Source organism: Ascaphus truei, chromosome 2, assembly GCF_040206685.1.
Source record: "Ascaphus truei isolate aAscTru1 chromosome 2, aAscTru1.hap1, whole genome shotgun sequence".
NCBI classification, from domain to species: Eukaryota; Metazoa; Chordata; class Amphibia; order Anura; family Ascaphidae; genus Ascaphus; species Ascaphus truei.
Window position 1 is genome coordinate 253,946,060 of NC_134484.1, and position 18,477 is coordinate 253,964,536.

The 18,477-nt window shown below is 45.0% G+C and overlaps 1 protein-coding gene across 1 annotated transcript in view; it reads left to right on the forward strand.

Moving 5' to 3' along the window:
• The window catches only part of LOC142487226 (uncharacterized), a 155,481-nt gene that overhangs the window by 31,872 nt on the left and 105,132 nt on the right, over positions 1–18,477 (forward strand). The window contains exon 3 of the mRNA XM_075586117.1: positions 2,366–2,396. The gene's annotated coding sequence lies outside the window, so the exon portion shown is untranslated. The remainder of the gene's footprint in view (positions 1–2,365; positions 2,397–18,477) is intronic.

The following is an 18,477-nucleotide window of genomic DNA, read 5'->3' on the forward strand; positions in this document are numbered from 1 at the left end:
CTCCTGATTGAACAGGTGTAAAAGGCAGGAAATGAAACCTGTCACTGTCCCTGTTTGGAGTCTGTTAGGAGGATCACAGACCAAGCTCTTGCCTGCAGGGGTCCAGGCTGGTTGACCAGAAGATTTTGCCTGGCAACCGTGAGGAACCCAAAGCCTCACCCAGAAGAGAAGCCTGTACCAGAGAAGGGCAAATGGACTTATTGGGAGCAGCAAGTCTTCAAAGCTTGCAGCTGGAGTAATCAGAGATGCCGGCATCAAGCAGATAAGACTGTGTACATTGTTCCCTTGTCTTCTTGTTCTATATAATATTGTTTCATATGTTTTAAAGTTGGGAACCAGTTTAGTTGGCCAGTTATCGTTAGAAAGGGCTGCAAGTGAAGTGTAGTTATTTTCCCTAATGGGAATAGGTATTTATTTTATGATTTTTATGTTTTGCCTTAAGGGGCAGTAGCCCCAATGTTTTAGTTGTTTTTGTGGCAAATAAAATCACTCAACGTTTGGTTTACCCTAAGAATTGCATGTGTGGAAGTAAAGTCTGCTGCTCCGTCACACTTACCATCTTTTTTTTTTGTTTTGTTTTTCCTGGAGAGTCCAGCCATTGCAGTGCGCACAAATGTACTCCCGGTAACAATTATGATAATGAATATGTCTAGATTATATTTTTCACCTTTGGTATCATAAGACTACCAGGTGAGTAGAGGTGGAGCTCTCTCTGGTCCTGCCACAGGTAGAAGTTTTTGTCCTATCACTATTGTTGTGTCGGGGCTTAACCCATTGGTTTGCAATGCCATGGATGGACTCTCCAGGAAAATAAAATTACGCTATGAGAACAATTTCCTCTCTTTCAGAGCTGCACCATGTGTGTCCTATACACAATACTGGGAATTATACTAGTGATAACTGCATAATATAAATATTAACAGTGAAGGAAGAAGTCTGCCACAAAGACATTACAATCAAGGTCGTGCACATTAAAAAATATATCTTCAATATCCTAAGATTAGAACATTTTTCTATTACATAGATCACTTCAACATTAATAATTGGGAGGAGGATTAGCATACGTACTTTGTTCTGTTGCACAACGTATTTCTATGTATGCATACTAGATGTTTACAAAATACTGGCGCAATATTCTAGATACTTTTTTTTTTATGTAGTGCTGAAAATATATACATTGCTTTACAAAGACTTTTGCAGGCACAATGCGTCTCTTCCCCGAACAGCTTACAGTCTAGTTTTGGTGCCTGAGGCACATGGAGATAAAGGGACTTGCCCAAGGTCACAAGGACAGCTGATTGGGATTTAACAGTGTCCATGTACCACAGTTTGTGAACCACTTTATACCTAATGTACCAGTTATCATATTTTTTCACACACATTTTACTGCGCTACAGAATATAATGGGGCCTTATAAATGTGGTTATTATTATTTCCATTTAAAACCAGAGACAGAACATGAAATACAGGCAGAGCTCAGTGCTACATCCAAAGACACCAATACACGGGTACAGTGCCTAAATATATATATATATTTAGATATCTTTTGATTAAAATGGTCTTTTAGTTTAACCCTTTGGCCAAAGTGTTGTAAGCCCTTGAGCCCCTCCAAGGCAGACCACGTCTCAAGGGTCCCTAACACTAAAATAGATTCTTAATAACCTGTACATTACCAGGAAGAATGATTTATAATAAATCTGTCAAAATTAGTTGCATAGTTCAAAGTCTGATTGAAGCTCTTATTAACCTGTATAATACCAGGAAGGGGTGTATTTGGATATAGCACTGAGCTCTGTCTGTGTTTAATTTCTGTCTCTGGTTTTAAATATATATTGCCATGCTCAGTAGAACTCCTCTTTGACACTTATACATATATATATATATATATATATATATATATATATATATATATATATATATATATATATATATATATATATGTTGTGGTTATTTTGGGGGTTCAATATGAGCTTATAGGGGTCCTGTATGTTTTATTATTATTTCCACTTATCTTTCCTTTGATAACATTGCACTAATTGACTTATTCATTCAAATGTGTGTGTGTTTTTTTTTGATCTCTGGTCACTCCGGTGAAAGACATTCCAGCACAGATGTTTTAGCTCAAATATGTTTTAATGCAATAATCAGAAAATCACATGCGTCTTGAATTCATCCCTCTAAATATTAAGACCTAGTTCCACAAACGGGTGCTAAGGCTCATCATACCTTTTACTCCCATTCATATGAATATTGGCACCTTTTTTATGGATTTGGACCCAAGTTCTTCTCATGCAACATCAAACATGCTCTTGGAGATGTGGATATATACTTGCTAATTAATAAATTTTCCTTTTCTATTTCTAAGGTTGAGGCATCATTTAGGAACCATGGAGATGGTAAGAAAAATTATATATATATATCTTTTTACATATGTTGCTTATTATCTAAATATTACAATTACTTTTATTAGTCTAAGTTCAATGTCTATCTATATCTCGCACCCGACCACCCAACGCTTAGTATTGTGTGCAAACAGGAAAACATTGAACATGGGAGTCCTGGGACCCTTTTTTCAACGCTCTGAACTCTCGGGTGGGGGTTAGGGGTAATGCCATATCTTGCCAGAAAGAGCTCCTTGACGAATGGGCAAGCATAATCTCTGTCCATCTCTGATATGCTGCGGCTTCTTTTCTGCTCAATTGGGGGAACAGGTACTCTACCCAATCTTCCGCCGGGAATTGGTTCACGAAACGCTGGTGCTCAAATGCCCACAGTTACCCGTTAATGTCGTCCTTGTCTTTATTGAACTTTGCAAAGCTGCTGTACATGAGGCAGCAGCTGGCTGATGACGGTGCGTCTGATGGGGGAGCTGACCGGGCTGTCGTTTGCTCTATTGCTGGCACCCGGCCCAAGTGCCGCCAGTAGCCCTGTAACTTCAGAGGAACAAACAAACAATGGGGGAGCATGGGATTAGAAAGACATACAATAATAATGGTGATGAATATTGACAGTAGTTCCAAAGGTGGGGGGCGGGTTGTAAATATAATAATACTTACACGGCCATGTGTAAGCAACCACAATTAGTGATCACCTCCTTGAGGGCGAGCTGTGCCTCTCCCAGCTAGATATAGCTGTATGTTGATAGGGTTAGGGGAAATGATATATAATCTATAGGGCTATACTCACACGGCCCTGTGTGAGCTGGTGTAGAAATTGGTTACTTTGGGGTTAAATTTAACCCATCCACATCTATTCGTCACGTAATGGGGGTTTTCTCCAGTATCCAGGGCAGCACGAAAATCAGTGCTAACTCCCAGGCGTCAGCCAGGCTCTCCCCCCAGGTGTTATGATGCGTGGGGGGGGGGGAGGAGTTGGGTGATGAGAAAAACGAGTGAGGCACGGTTCCAGTTAAATATTCACAAGAAATCGCATTTATTAATTAAAACAGCAAAGGGACTCACATACATATAGAATGGACCCCTGGCCTCCTCACGCAGTCCAGGATCGAGTTTGAGCAGCTTTGTGCGCCCTTCCCGCGTCCGGGATGCAGGAAGAAAAACTATCCTGCTGGGCTGCAAACACTGCTCCACGGTCTGACTGCGGAAGCCTCCTTAGGTCAAAATCTTCTGGTGGTTTAGAGCTACGCGTTTCGTCGACACATCGACTTCCTCAGGCTCAAATAATGACGTTGCAGGGGTCTGGTGGCTTTTTATAGACCCTCTGGATGATTAAAGGATTGATTAAAGCTGATTTGTTGTTTCAAATTGAATTCAGCTTGGTTGTGTTGTTTTCAATGACATGGCATTGCATATATATGGAAAATCCTTTCTGTACATATTCTAACACACATATGTGCCTCTTGCTCACTTTCATACTAATATGAGTCTAAAAATCTATATTGGTTTCATTAACCATGTTAAAATCATTAATCAAGCCTCCATTAAGGTAGGGATCAATGGAATAAACTATCACCCGATAGGGGTAAGGATTTAAGACAGTGTTTACTTATAATGTCTTAAGTATATAAATATATAATACAATACAATCTTTATACAAATATCTGTAAAATCATTAAATAGCCATTGTCACAAAATTCTCCATTAACTCTTTCATCATTAATTAATGGTCCTATTAGGTTACCAGCTTGCATTAATGTCATGTATACCCCCTGAGCATTTGGTATTGAATTTGGGCAAAGAATGATTTTAGCAAAGGGCTATGTTCATTATAAACATCATATTCAAAATCTAAAAAAATAATTAAAATTCATATAATATACACCTCACGTGTAATCTAAAAAGTCAAGGTAATTACTCTCTAAAATATATTGATAATCTCGACACACTCAATGATTACTTATTAATACATTAAAACATAAATAATTACATAAATACATAAAAATGTTTAAAAATGCATAATGATCGGAAAAAGAGTCTGAAAAAAAAGGAAAAGAACAAGCGCAAATAAAAAGTTTGTTTAGATACTTTATAATGTATAACACTCTTCTTAAATAGTTAGACATATAAGTGGCACTTATGAAAATGTCTTATACCTCTAGAAAATCACAGTTGCCTTTTTATATTTTTAGTTGAATGCTGCAATGTCAAGGTCGACATTAAGACCAGCTGGGGACATAGATTTCAAACGATATATCCAAAACGTCTCTCTCTGTCGGAGACGTTTCAATCTATCTCCCCCTCTCCAGTTCTCAGGAACCACCTCTAATCCTCTGTAGAGTAGTCCTGAGGGGTCTCCCCCATGATGTTGTGTAAAGTGGAGTGGCACGCTATGTGTGGTCAGGCCCCTTCTTATATTGCCCAAGTGTTCCAGTATGCGGACTCTAAGACTTCTTGAGGTCCGGCCCACATACTGCAATCCACATGGGCACTGGAGTAAATACACTACGTAGTTCGTTCTACAACTAATTAATTGTTTGGTCTTAAAGACCTCTTTGGTGACATTTGAACTGAAGTTTATTCTGTCAGTAAGTGCATGTTTGCAGGCCTTGCACTCAAAACACTTAAAAAATCCTATTGGTTTCGGTAGCCAATTAGTAACCTTGGTTTCCGATTCTTTTCTATATACACTTGGTACCAGTCTACTTTTTATATTCTCTGCTTTTTTAAAAATTATGCGGGGTGTTTTTGGCAAATAATATTTTAGTACTGGGTCTTTGCACAGCACATGCCAGTGTTTCCCTAAAATTTTTTTTATTTTATGGGACTCATTGTTATATTTGGTGACAAATGGTACAATAAAATCTGTTTTGTCTTTTTTTTGTTTTGGCACCATCAATTGTTCTTGGTTTAAATCTAAGGCTCTAAAGTGCGCTGCTTCAATTACGTCTGGTTTGTACTGCCTTTCTCCAAATCTGGCTCCCAGAATTTCTGCTTGTTCTTTATATATTTCAACCTCCGTACAATTCCGCCTTATTCGTCTAAATTGCCCGAACGGTATGTTATTTAGCCATCTACGATGATGGCAGCTATTATTAAGCAGAAAATTGTTGGCATCAACTTCCTTGAAATAAGTCTTGGTTTTAACCACATTGTCCTCAATGTAGATGGTTAAGTCAAGGAAGTTGATGCTTTCTTTACTTATCTCAGACGTAAAACTCAAGTTGACACTATTGTTGTTAATATGCGTCAAAAAGGGGCCGAGGCTCTCCTCACTCCCCTGCCAAACAATGAGCACATCGTCGATGTATCTCCGCCAGAGGACCAGGCTTGCTCCATATGGGTTCCCAGACCAAATATTGGTCTCTTCCCAATGTGCCATGAAGGTATTAGCATAGCTGGGAGCAAACCTGGTCCCCATGGCGGTCCCGCACCTCTGCAAAAACATTGACCCATCGAACCAGAACAGGTTATGTGTTAGGATGAATTTAATCCCATCTAACAGAAAGCGTTTCTGCTCTGGTGGAACTGAAGCGTCTTTATCTAAAGCTGATGCCACTGCTGTACACCCATCCTACAGAGACGTAACGTCACAGGTTACTAATATATAGTCCTCCTGCCACTTTAGTTTTGATAGTAAACTCAGGAACTCTACTGTGTCTTTCAGATAGGCTTTCGCACTTGTCGCGTATTTCTGGAGGTATATGTCCACATATTCTGAAAAGTTCTGTGTCAGAGAACCAATACCCGAAATTATGGGTCTGCCTGGTGGTTTCTGGCGGTTTTTGTGAATCTTGGGTAAAAAGTAGAACACCGGTTTCACTGGTTCTGTTTTAAGCAGATAGGTGAACTCTCTTTCACCCAAGATTACAATGTCCCTAGCTTCGCCTAAAATTTGTTTTAGCTCTTCCTGGTAAGCCCTTGAAGGGTCTTGTGTTAACTTCTCATAAGTCGTTCTATCGCCTAAAATACGAAGGGACTCAGCAAGGTAGTAACTAGTGTCCATGATGACGACACCTCCCCCCTTATCTGCGGGTTTGACATTTTCATAAGTGCCACTTATATGTCTAACTATTTAAGAAGAGTGTTATACATTATAAAGTATCTAAACAAACTTTTTATTTGCGCTTGTTCTTTTCCTTTTTTTTCAGACTCTTTCCGATCATTATGCATTTTTAAACATTTTTATGTATTTATGTAATTATTTATGTTTTAATGTATTAATAAGTAATCATTGAGTGTGTCGAGATTATCAATATATTTTAGAGAGTAATTACCTTGAATTTTTAGATTACACGTGAGGTGTATATTATATGAATTTTAATTATTTTTTTAGATTTTGAATATGATGTTTATAATGAACATAGCCCTTTGCTAAAATCATTCTTTGCCCAAATTCAATACCAAATGCTTAGGGGGTATACATGACATTAATGCAAGCAGGTAACCTAATAGGACCATTAATTAATGATGAAAGAGTTAATGGAGAATTTTGTGACAATGGCTATTTAATGATTTTACAGATATTTGTATAAAGATTGTATTGTATTATATATTTATATACTTAAGACATTATAAGTAAATACTGTCTTAAATCCTTACCCCTATCGGGTGATAGTTTATTCCATTGATCCCTACCTTAATGGAGGCTTGATTAATGATTTTAACATGGTTAATGAAACCAATATAGATTTTTAGACTCATATTAGTATGAAAGTGAGCAAGAGGCACATATGTGTGTTAGAATATGTACAGAAAGGATTTTCCATATATATGCAATGCCATGTCATGGAAAACAACACAACCAAGCTGAATTCAATTTGAAACAACAAATCAGCTTTAATCAATCCTTTAATCATCCAGAGGGTCTATAAAAAGCCACCAGACCCCTGCAACGTCATTATTTGAGCCTGAGGAAGTCGATGTGTCGACGAAACGCGTAGCTCTAAACCACCAGAAGATTTTGACCTAAGGAGGCTTCCGCAGTCAGACCGTGGAGCAGTGTTTGCAGCCCAGCAGGATAGTTTTTCTTCCTGCATCCCGGACGCGGGAAGGGCGCACAAAGCTGCTCAAACTCGATCCTGGACTGCGTGAGGAGGCCAGGGGTCCATTCTATATGTATGTGAGTCCCTTTGCTGTTTTAATTAATAAATGCGATTTCTTGTGAATATTTAACTGGAACCGTGCCTCACTCGTTTTTCTCATCACCCAACCCCTCCCCCCCCCACGCATCATAACACCTGGGGGGAGAGCCTGGCTGACGCCTGGGAGTTAGCACTGATTTTCGTGCTGCCCTGGATACTGGAGAAAACCCCCATTACGCGACGAATAGATGTGGATGGGTTAAATTTAACCCCAAAGTAACCAATTTCTACACCAGCTCACACAGGGCCGTGTGAGTATAGCCTTATAGATTATATATCATTTCCCCTAACCCTATCAACATACAGCTATATCTAGCAGCTCGCCCTCAAGGAGGTGATCACTAATTGTGGTTGCTTACACATGGCCGTGTAAGTATTATTATATTTACAACCCGCCCCCCACCTTTGGAACTACTGTCAATATTCATCACCATTATTATTGTATATGTCTTTCTAATCCCATGCTCCCCCATTGTTTGTTTGTTCCCATGTTTCTATAAGGGCTCTGGATTAACCCTTTTCTGGGGTTGAAGCTGAAGGGATCCTACTGTTTGCTCCAAGTATTTGTAAGAGAGCTATTGTCGAATTGACCGCTTTACTGTAAGCACACTTTTGTTTCTAATCTGAGGTAAGCGCCTGTTTTTTTGCACACTGTAACTTCAGAGACCAGCTGGGCCTCTCCTGTCGGGGTACTTGGCTCATTGTGCTAACTGGAATCTAGGGACTGTATTATTGGATCCTGGGACAGGGCATTGGATGACTCTGAAACTGGGTCCACTGTGGCTGCTTGCGACCTGGTCTCATTCCAGACACTGTCCTCAACCATGGCTATCTTCTTGTGGCCCTCCATCCGCAGCCCCTATTCCTCGCAACAAAGGATCATATTGTCCGTGGTCAAGGTCCAAAACGTAGATGCTATCCTCTTGGTCGATCCTCGGGTCGATTAGGTTAACTAGTTGGGGGTAAGGTAAACCTTGTGCCATGCACAGAGCGTCTGTATCTCCTAGCACTGCAGTCTCGAAATCTAGACCGTCTCAGTGCTGAAATGCCCGCAGTATTTCAGCTCCGAGTCCAGTGATCCCTCCGCTGCCACCTGAAAAAGCCTGTTGTGCTAAACCAGTACAATTACACGGGATTGAAAGCACAAGACAGAACAGATGAGTTAAATAAAACCAGTTTATTTTGTCCGGAGCCAACAGGAGCATTACAATACACAGATTCAGGGTTACCCTCGCTAAAATGAGGGCTTGTCAGATCCGTTCACTAGCAATAATGCCGAACACTGTCTCACCCCCCCCCCTCTCCTCTTGCGGTCCTTCACTGTCTCACCCCCCCACACCTCTTGCGTCCCTCCAGCCTCCCTTCCCCTCAGGGGGTTATTGTCAGGACCGCACTTTCCCCCCCCCCCTCCTCTTGCGGCCCTTCAGTGTCTCACACCCCCACACCTCTTGCATCCCTCAAGATTCCCTTCCCCTCAGGGCCGCCACCGCAGCCAAACCACCCTCCCCGCCTCACATCAGGCCCGCCGGTACAGCCTCACTTTTCCCTCAGGGGCGCCGCCGCTGCCGCACCACGCTCTCCCGACTCCTTCCCTCCCTCACCTCAGGCCCGCCGCCGCCTCCTGCCCGCCGCAATCACGCCACTGCCTGTTACACTCACGCCGTCAGTTCTTCTCCTAACACACGGGCCCCGTATTACCGCTGGGGGGAGAGTGTGGAAGGAGAAGCCAGCGGTGAGCACCCCCCCCATCAGCAGCTCCGCGTGGGGGGGGAGTTGACGGGGTTGACGGGGGAAGAGTCAGGACAAAAACACAGCCCCCCCGTCTCCCCCTCCTCCGCACCTCTGCGGGGAGGGGGGGAGGGGAACAGTCAAGAGAGAGGGGGGGCAAAACCAGACTGACTGACACACACATACGAACTGACTGACTGATTCACACTGACTGACTGCCACACACACACACACACACACACACTGACTGACGCGCACACACACTGACTGGCTGATGCACACACACTGACGCACACACACCACACACACTGACGCACACATGCCACACACTGAAGCACGCACACACACACTGAAGCACGCACACACACACTGACTGACGCACACACACACTGACTTATGCACACACACACTGACTGACGCACACACAAACACACACTGACTGACGCGCACACACACTGACTGACGCGCACGCACACACACACTGAATGACGCGCACGCACACACACACACACACACTGATGCACACAAACACACACACTGACTGCCGCACACACACACTGACTGCCGCACACACACACACACACTGCCGCACACACACACACACTGCCGCACACACACTGCATGAAGCTGTAAAGGGGGGGGAGAATGGAGCTGTAAGGGGGCAGGGGACCGGACCTGTAAATGGGGGGGGGGGAACCGGACCTGTAAATGGGGGGGAGGGACCAGACCTGTAAAGGGCAGGGGGGACCGGATTGATGTGAACGGGAGACAGAGAGGGGGGAGACAGGGGAAGAGAAAGAGGGGAGAGTGGGGAGGGAAGAGAGAGGGGGGAGGGGAGAGAGAGTGGGGAGGGAAGGGGGAGGGGAGGGGAGAGAGCACGGGGAAGGGAGAGAGATAGAGATAGAGAGGGGGAGGGGACAGACAGAGAGAGAGTGGGGAGAGGGAACATTACAATTACATCCTGGGCAACGCCGGGTACATCAGCTAGTAATCTTTATTAATTAATTGAATAAAATATGTGTTTGGGATTGAATAAACATGACGCAAAATAAAAAAATATACATAAAATCAATTAAAAATGGAGATCGGCATGTAGGCATCTGAGTCTGAGACGGCTAGATCCGCGGCTCTCAGATTATCCCGGTTAGGTGCGTTTTTTTGTCGTTTTCGCCCGGAGTGAACTGCGTTATTTTCGCGCTCGTGATATTAGCATTTTATTCCCCTATGTCTGCAATACTGCAATGCCATGTAAAAACTCAGGGGGGCGTTTGCGAGCTGTTGTCTTGGAAGTCTAATACCTTCGCGGTTCAACCTACTGCACCGACACACTTTATTCGAGCAAATACCCGGTATGTACCTGGCAGATACCTGGAATGCGCCACTCCTCACCTCTAACAAGCCCCGTTGCATTTGCCTTCCCAGCCTGGGTTCATGCCTGGCTGATGGGCGGCTGATCTGTTAAATGATAATGATTAGGATTTAATAGGCTGCAATGCTTCGCGTGTCTACCAGATGGCATAAATTCATGAATTGTAATGCAGTATATATATATATACTGTGCAGTATTGCAGCCAGCGGGAATAAAATACTTCAATCCCTGCTTGAAAAATAACTCAATGCACTCGGGCAGAAAACAGTCACAAACCTCAATACACCCGGGTATACCCGAATTCGTGGGACTAGCCAAGCTCGAATAAAGTGTGTCGCCAGTGTACGTCAGTACACAGTCAGTGTGTGCGCGCGCAGTAAATGTAAATTTGCATATTTAAAGTATACATTCATTTGCAGTGCTGTGCTGCTGTACGGTATGTCACATTTGAAAATTGTTGAAACCCATAGGCGTGTACAGTACTGTAACAGTGTCACATTTCGGCATATATAGCGCTCTCCCCTCGCTCAGGATAATTAACTGCACTGCAGGGTATTTCAACTTCTCAATCACATTCTTTCTTGACAGCAGGAATTTACTGCGCATGCACCTGTAACTTCGCCCACCACTGCTTGCTTGCCTGAGTGAGTGACCAAAAAAAAAAAAAAAATGTTTATTGTAATTTTTTTTTCTCCACAAGAGACTGCAAAACCCATCTTACTGTATTACAATATTCAATCTGTGCTTTAGCTTTTGACTGCGACCCTGCACATGGTTGATTTGTGTGCTTTTTACGTACTGTATTTGGGGGTGTATTATTATGATGAACTGCCTTTTGAAATCAAAGTATGTCTTTAGCTTTGAACTTTATGCAGCTGTACCCTGCAGCCCCCTCCCCCACGAACGCTAGCTCAAGGATTTGAAATTCCACGGAGTCGTGAATTTTCTGAATCTTGCCATTGTGTTCTTAATCCGTCCATAGCCGACCTACAAAGCCTCACTGCGCCTGCGTGTAATCCTTTTAGAGATGGGAGCTAGCTGCTTACTGCGCATGAGTCACCCAACCCCCCCCCCCTCTCCACAGAGTCGTTAATTTACTGAATCTTGCCATTGTGTTCTGAATCCGTCCATAGCCGACCTACAAAGCCTCACTGCGCCTGCGTGTAATTCTCTTTGAGATGCGCCTGTAACTTCACCCACCACTGCTTGCTTGAGTGCCCCCCCCCCAAATTTTTAATTATGATTTTTTAACTGTTATTTTATCCACAAGCTTGCAAAAACAATCTTGATATTACGATATTAAATCTGTGCGTTTGCCTGCACATGGTTGATTTGTGTGCTTTTTATGTACTGTATTTGGGGGGTGTAGGGATCAAATTACAGTATTATGATGAACTGCCTTTTGAAATTACTGTACTCTACAGTACAGTACAGTATGTTATTTCTTTGAACTGCTGCACAACTAATCCTTCATCCCTCCCCCACGCACACACAAAGTCTTATCGACAGACACCTACACAGAGACATTCATTTTCTGAAGTTAGTTAGTCATTGTGTTTTTCATCCGTCCCTAGCCGAGCGTCAATCGCCTCACTGCGCCTGTGTGTACTCTAATCCTTTTAGAGATGGGAGCTTGCTGCTTACTGCGCATGAGTCACCCAACCCCCTCTCTCCACAGAGTCGTTAATTTTCTGAATATTGCCATTGTGTTCTTAATCCGTCCATAGCCGACCTACAAAGCCTCAGTGCGCTTGCGTGTAATCACCCCCCCCCCAACCCTTTGAGGCTTTGTTTACGGTAACGCTTTGGAAAATCCCTTCTCGATTTTGAAATGTAAATCCGATTTGCACAGCATTGTGAGAATTGAGAGTTAAAAAAAACCATTAACTGATTCATTGGTGTACTGTAGGGGTGTGGGGGGGGGGGGTTGTGGTTGTTGTAAATGATTATGGCTAGCAGTGTGAATAAATATTTATTTTATCAGGAACCAAAAAATACAAATATAAAAATAATCATGAACAATACATAATGCTGTCTTTATTAAGTTCTTTTGGCAGATTGAAATTGGATAAACATTTAGAAAACATTTCTAAAACATGGGGAAACATGAATAATGCACATTTATAAGAATATTATTTAATAATATATACTGTAATGTATCATATATATATATATATACTAGCTGAGAGACCCGGCGTTGCCCGGGATGTAATTTTGGGGGGGCGTACGACAGGGTTAGGCTTCCCCCCCCCCCCCCTTGACAGCTAGGTGGGTGACTGAGTTGACTGAGTGTGTGGGTGACTGGGTGGGTGTGTGACACTTGACTGAGTGGGTGGGTGGGTGACTGAGTGGGTGGGTGACTTTGGGTCGGTTTGACTTTGGGTCGTGGGTGGGTGACTTTGGGTCGGTGGGTGGGTGACTTTGGGTCGGTTTGACTTTGGGTCGGTGGGTGTGTGACTTTGGGTCGGTGGGTGTGTGACTTTGGGTCGGTGGGTATGTGACTTTGGGTCGGTGGGTGGGTGACTTTGGGTCGGTTTGACTTTGGGTCGGTGGGTGGGTGACTTTGGGTCGGTGGTTGGGTGGGTGAGTTGGGTCGGTGGGTGGGTGAGTGGGAGACTGACTGGGTGGGTGAGTGACTGACTGGGTGGGTGAGTGGGTGACTGACTGGGTGGGTGAGTGGGTGACTGACTGGGTGGGTGAGTGGGTGACTGACTGGGTGGGTGAGTGAGTGACTGACTGGGTGGGTGAGTGGGTGACTGACTGGGTGGGTGAGTGGGTGACTGACTGGGTGGGTGAGTGGGTGACTGACTGGGTGGGTGAGTGGGTGACTGACTGGGTGGGTGAGTGGGTGACTGACTGGGTGGGTGAGTGGGTGACTGACTGAATGGGTGGGTGACTGGGTGACTGACTGAATGGGTGACTGAATGGGTGGGTGACTGGGTGGGTGACTGGGTGACTGAGTGGGTGGGTGACTGAGTGAGTGGGTGGGTGAGTGGGTGACTGACTTACTGAATGGGTGGGTGACTGGGTGACTGACTGAATGGGTGACTGGGTGACTGAATGGGTGGGTGACTGGGTGACTGAGTGGGTGGGTGACTGAGTGGGTGGGTGACTGAGTGGGTGGGTGGGTGACTGGGTGAAAGTGGGTGACTGGGTGAAAGTGACTGGGTGGGTGTGTGGGTGGGTGTGTGGGTGGGTGACTGAGTGGGTGACTGAGTGGGTGACTGGGTGGGTGACTGGGTGGGTGACTGGGTGGGTGTGTGGGTGACTGAGTGAGTGAGTGGGTGGGTGACTGAGTGAGTGGGTGGGTGACTGAGTGAGTGGGTGGGTGACTGAGTGAGTGGGTGGGTGACTAAGTGAGTGGGTGACTGAGTGGGTGGGTGACTGAGTGGGTGACTGAGTGGGTGGGTGGGTGACTGAGTGCTGGGTGACTGGGTGGGTGAAAGTGACTGGGTGGGTGTGTGGGTGACTGGGTGACAGTGCGTGGGTGGGAGACGGTGTGTGACTTACCTTGACCCCGTGGCATCTGGCTGGGGCAGGAGGTGAGTTCGGGAAGCTGGGGGGGGGGGGGCAAGAGTGGCAGGAGTCCCGCACCGCGCTTCCCCTCTCCGGTAGCGGCGCACGTGATGGGGAGTCCCGCGCCGCGCTTCCCCTCTCCGGTAGCGGCGCACGTGATGGGGAGAGCAGGAGGCCCGGCCCGCGATTCCCCTCTCCGGTAGCGGCGCACGTGATGGGGAGAGCAGGAGGCCCGGCCCGCGCTTCCCCTCTCCGGTAGCGGCGCACGTGATGGGGAGAGCAGGAGGCCCGGCCCGCGCTTCCCCTCTCGGGTAGCGGCGCACGTGATGGGGAGTCCCGCGCCGCGCTTCCCCTCTCCGGTAGCGGCGCACGTGATGGGGAGTCCCGCGCCGCGCTTCCCCTCTCCGGTAGCGTCACACGTGATGGGGAGTCCCGCACCGCGCTTCCCCTCTCCGGTAGCGGCGCACGTGATGGGGAGAGCAGGAGGCCCGGGCCGCGCCGCGAGGGGGAAGGAGCCTGGAGTTTGCTGCTGAGCAGCAGGGCCGCGCTTCCTCCGCGGCGCACGGTGAGGGTGATGGTGCGGCTGGGGATGTTGCGGAGCGTAGGGATTTGGGTGAGGTGGGGAGGGGGGAGAGAGTGAGGGGCACCGGGAGAGGAGGGGCACCGGGAGAGGAGGGGGGGGGGTGTGGAAGGTGAGCTGCGGTCCAACTGACGGGGGAGAGTGTGTGTCCCTGTGTGTGTGTGTGTGTCCCTGTGTGTGTGTGTCCCTGTGTGTGTGTCCCTGTGTGTGTGTGTGTGTGTCTGTGTTCCCTGTGTGTGTGTCCCTGTGTGTGTGTCCCTGTGTGTCCTTTGGCCGTCACTCCGCCTCAGGCCAATGAGAGGTGTGCGGGGGCGGCCCAAGGGACCAATGAGATTTCCCCTAGGGACACCGGACATCCAGGCAGGCAGGCAGGCATGCATGCATGCAGGCAGGCAGGCAAACATACAGTGCTTTCACTAATATAGTATAAGATATATATAAAGTTAACTGACTTTGCATCTCCCAAGTCCTTGCTTAAAAGCTGTGTTTAAAGCAGCATGCATTGACTAAGGGTTGCTCATGTAATGTGAGCATGAGATAAAAAGTGGCACTGTGTGCTCATTTGCATGTCATTTCCCAGAATCCCTTGCTGCAGTGGAAGTGCTGTTTGCTGGGTGATAATGGTGAAAGACAGGGTTGCAGACCTGTCTAAGACATACAAATGAATGTACAGGAATATTTACAGTTGCTTTATGCTTTACTGTGGAGGGTTTTAGTCACTGTTTTTACCCACCATAACCTTAATAGTCGTGGTGATTACCTACTCTTATCTCATTTGAGCAAATGTCAGTAAGCCAACCTCACACTGATGAGACCCATCAAGGTTGAAACATGTCTGTGAGTGGGTTAACTGACTTTGCATCTCCCAAGTCCTTGCTTAAAAGCTGTGTTTAAAGCAGCATGCATTGACTAAGGGTTGCTCATGTAATGTGAGCATGAGATAAAAAGTGGCACTGTGTGCTCATTTGCATGGCAAGGGATTCTGGGAAATGACATGCAAATGAGCACACAGTGTCACTTTTTGCCTCAAAAACCATTTTTAACATGGTTCCCTATAGGCTTAAGCTTGCTGCATGGTCACAGCTTTGAGCACAGCCAGGGTTAAGGTGCATACCCCGAAAACCACCCACAGACAGCTGTTTCGACCTTGATGGGTCTCATCAGTGTGGGGTTGATTTTAACTGGGTATGCATGAGAGGCCCCATCATCACCCAGCATACAGCACTTCCACTGCAGCAAGGGATTCTGGGAAATGACATGCAAATGAGCACACAGTGCTGTGACCATGCAGCAAGCTTAAGCCTATAGGGAACCATGTTAAAAATGGTTTTTGAGGCAAAAAGTGACACTGTGTGCTCCTTTGCATGTCATTTCCCAGAATCCCTTGCTGCAGTGGAAGTGCTGTATGCTGGGTGATGATGGGGAAAGGTGGGGTTGCAGACCTGCCTAAGACATGCAGATGAGCATACAGTTGTATTTGCATATTTGCTTTCCTGTGGAGGGTTTTTGTCACTTTTTTTACTCACCATAACTTAACTCAGTATTATGGTATATATATATATATATATATATATATATATATATATGAAAGAAAAAGAGAAAAAAACAGGCGCACACCTAGTGCTTTAAAGTAAAACAAACAGTTTATGGAACATTAAAAAAGACAAATGCCCACTGACAAGTCAAAATAAAGCAGTTATGAGATTGGCTCTCATATGCCAGTAGTAGCGTCCGGATCAGCAATGGAGACCTGTCCTACACACGCGTGGCGCAGTCTCCTTCACCGGAAGTGACGTCCTCCCGGTCGTGTGCCCCGCAAAAGGAAATCCCTCCGGGAACCACAGGAACCACAGCTTTAGCCTTAGCTTGCTTACTTCTGGCTGCTGCACTACCAGGAATGGTAAAGATATGTCCGCTTTTCTTGTCTGGCTCGCCGCTCTCAAACTGCAATCGTAGTAGTCCGTGATGCACTGTATTCAGTGGGAAAGTGCCTCCTCCGTCTTAGCCACGCCCAACGCGTTTCGTCATCAAAGATGACTTCATCAGGGGAGCGGCGAGCCAGACAAGAAAAGCGGACATATCTTTACCATTCCTGGTAGTGCAGCAGCCAGAAGTAAGCAAGCTAAGGCTAAAGCTGTGGTTCCTGTGGTTCCCGGAGGGATTTCCTTTTGCGGGGCACACGACCGGGAGGACGTCACTTCCGGTGAAGGAGACTGCGCCACGCGTGTGTAGGACAGGTCTCCATTGCTGATCCGGACGCTACTACTGGCATATGAGAGCCAATCTCATAACTGCTTTATTTTACCGTTTGACTTGTGAGTGGGCATTTGTCTTTTTTAATGTTCCATAAACTGTTTGTTTTACTTTAATGCACTAGGTGTGTGCCTGTTTTTTTCTCTTTTTCTTTCATAGGTATCTACAAGGGAGTTGTGATCCCTTTCAAACGGGCTGCCATTACCTGGATGCACTTTATTGGAACTGGACTCTATGTTTTTTAAGGTTTTGGTATTTTCTCAATATTTTTTATGAATTTTTTATATTTAAATATATTTTTTCCATTTTTTATAGTAATTTTTATTAAAGTCGTTTATATAATATATGTGTTATCTTAACAACGTAGGATCTATTTCATATTTAATACCCCCTCTGGCCACCCCATAGGTTGTTTTTACCCAGTAGCTAACTTACTCACAGTTAGGCAGGTTGTAATAGTAGGCGCTCCTTAATATTTTTGTTTTGTTGTGATATATATATATATATATATATATATATATATATATATATATATATATATATATAGTAATATTGTTTTTTTCCGTCTTTATCTTGTTACTCATTCTGTGTACAGTACAGTAGTTCATTGAGAGAGGAGAGGTTTTATGTACATCATTACTGCTGTTTATATACTGTATATTTTACTGTACAAACATATTAGACTGGACACAAAACCCCACCTCCCCCCAGGCCACCCTTTTTTCCTGAAACGACAAGAAAACAAAAAATTAGTGCAGTTATGTGCGTACTGTATTATGGCATTGTGTGATGTGTAGTACTACTGTAGATGGCTGGTGCTGCTTTCTCTGGAAAGAAAAAAATTGAGCATTTAGTAGGCAGTTACTGTAGTACTGTCAAACTAGTCTATACTGGAACTACTGTATACTCTGACTACTGTTAAATACTATGTACTGTAACCTGATGGCTGGTGCTGCTCTCTCTGTAAAGAAAAAACTGTAACTACTGTATACTCTGACTATTGGGAAAGAAAAAATCTGTGCCATACTTACCTGTATCATACTGTACTTACAATATTACAGCACAGTACTAGTTTCCAGATGCTTGCCCATTACGCGCAATGACAATGGGCAACACAGTGGCAATGTGGTCTATATATTTATTGCAGCGTTCCACGGTGAGTACATCGTTCCAAAAACTCATTATGCCTTTCAACAACTCGTCCTTTTTGGTGGGTTTCGCCACTTTCCGGATATGGTCCTTCAGCTGATGCCAGACCATTTCGATCTGATTGAAGTCTGGCGATCTGTCATTGGAAAAAAAGGACAATTAGTTTAAGAGATACAGTACACAGTAAAAACTGTGGGAAACAAATGAGACACGGTTACCGCACTTACTCCGCTGGCGTCTTCACCCAGTTGATACCGCGCTCAAGGATATGCGCTGTTGACGCGGTGTGCTTCGGATCGTTGTCCTGGAAAGTTTCCCCACTGTCGATCCATGCCTGGGCCC